Source organism: Vombatus ursinus, unplaced genomic scaffold (genome assembly GCF_900497805.2).
Source record: "Vombatus ursinus unplaced genomic scaffold, bare-nosed wombat genome assembly UNPS02014781.1, whole genome shotgun sequence".
NCBI lineage: Eukaryota > Metazoa > Chordata > Mammalia > Diprotodontia > Vombatidae > Vombatus > Vombatus ursinus.
This window is the reverse complement of record NW_020954559.1, coordinates 24,656,325-24,657,540: the sequence shown is the minus strand read 5'-3', so window position 1 is coordinate 24,657,540 and position 1,216 is coordinate 24,656,325. Positions and strand designations below refer to the sequence as shown.

General features: G+C 54.9%; 2 protein-coding genes across 3 annotated transcripts in view; one reads left to right on the top strand and one right to left on the bottom strand.

Moving 5' to 3' along the window:
• The window catches only part of LOC114046197 (basic immunoglobulin-like variable motif-containing protein), a 42,002-nt gene extending 41,419 nt beyond the window's left edge, over positions 1–583 (bottom strand). For both annotated transcript variants that reach the window (XM_027866442.1, XM_027866443.1), the window contains exon 1: positions 505–583. The gene's annotated coding sequence lies outside the window, so the exon portion shown is untranslated. The remainder of the gene's footprint in view (positions 1–504) is intronic.
• A 119-nt stretch (positions 584–702) lies between these two features.
• Positions 703–1,216, top strand: part of LOC114046094 (KDEL motif-containing protein 1) — a 22,419-nt gene continuing 21,905 nt past the window's right edge. Inside the window, exon 1 of the mRNA XM_027866337.1 lies at positions 703–819. The gene's annotated coding sequence lies outside the window, so the exon portion shown is untranslated. The remainder of the gene's footprint in view (positions 820–1,216) is intronic.

Sequence of the window (1,216 nt, the reverse complement as noted above, 5' to 3'; positions counted from 1 at the left end):
TCAGCTTTCATCTATCCTTAAGGCCATATTCCTTCCTCCCCCTCCTCCTTCCTAACCCAGAGCCCGAGCTCAGGATCTCCAGGACGAAGCCTGGCCTGCCTAGCTGACCTCTAAGGTCTCTTCCAACGCTATGATCCTGCTAAGGGCACACAAGGGACAAGCATCCTGACTGCTTGGAGCGCCATCGGGAGGACGAGGTGGCCTGAGGACCAGGCACTGCTTTCCCTCTCTTTTTGTGCAGCTCAGGGACCCGGTGTCTGCTCCCTTGACTCAATCTCCAAGCTACGGGGGAGGGAAGTAGGGCAGGAGGGTAGGAGACTTAGGATCGTCACTCTCGGACCTTGTCTCTGGGTCGAAGTGGCACCGCGACAGGGCAGTGTTGCTAGCCCCTGTGGGTCTGGCGACGGCTAAGGGCTCGCACAGCAGGGCCTCGGCGAGGGGAAGATGCGAGCTAGGAGAGAGATAGCCCCGGGACCGGCCGCATGCACGCACGCACTCACTCACCCAGGGCAGCTGCAGAGCCAGAGCAGCTTCGCGGTTCCAGCCCCAGCTAGCCCCGTCTCCCTCCCCTACTGAGATGTGGTTTCTACCTCCCCGGGGTTGGCCAAGTAAGAGAAGGGGTGGAGAAAGGCACAGCCTGTCAGAGGATGCAAAGATAGACCGCCCAGTCTCCAGCACCGGAAGCAGAGGGCTCTGATCCCAAATGGGTGGCCTGAGGGCGGGATGGACGGCTATGCTTGGTCTTTTACCATGGATTCGCATTTTTCTGCCAACTTCTGCGTCCCTGGGGGAAAGGTCTCAGTAGCTGCGGCAGGAAAGGTTGTAAGCGTCTGTATTCATTTATTCACTAAAGCAAAAATGAATTCAGGCCTTGCTTTGAAGAGGCCGGTTCCCACTGTCAACCTATCCATATCTAAGCTCAGTGGCAGCCAGGGAGGAGGCGAGAGACAGAAGTAGCAGCTGGTCCAGTTCTGGCACCGAGCCTGAAAAAAGACGTGGACAAATGAAATGTAGAAGGAGAAAGCAGACTGGAATGAGGAAAGGCCCCAAAGGGTTTAATAGTACTTGGCTCTTACATTGTACTTAAAAGCCTTTTCTCATTTTTTTTTTATTTCAATAGCTGTAGCAAGCCTAGAATGGGGCAACCCAGATCTTAAAGGCACTGAAGATTGATTGAAGGAGCTGCCAGCCGTTCGGCAAGCGTTTACTAAACCTA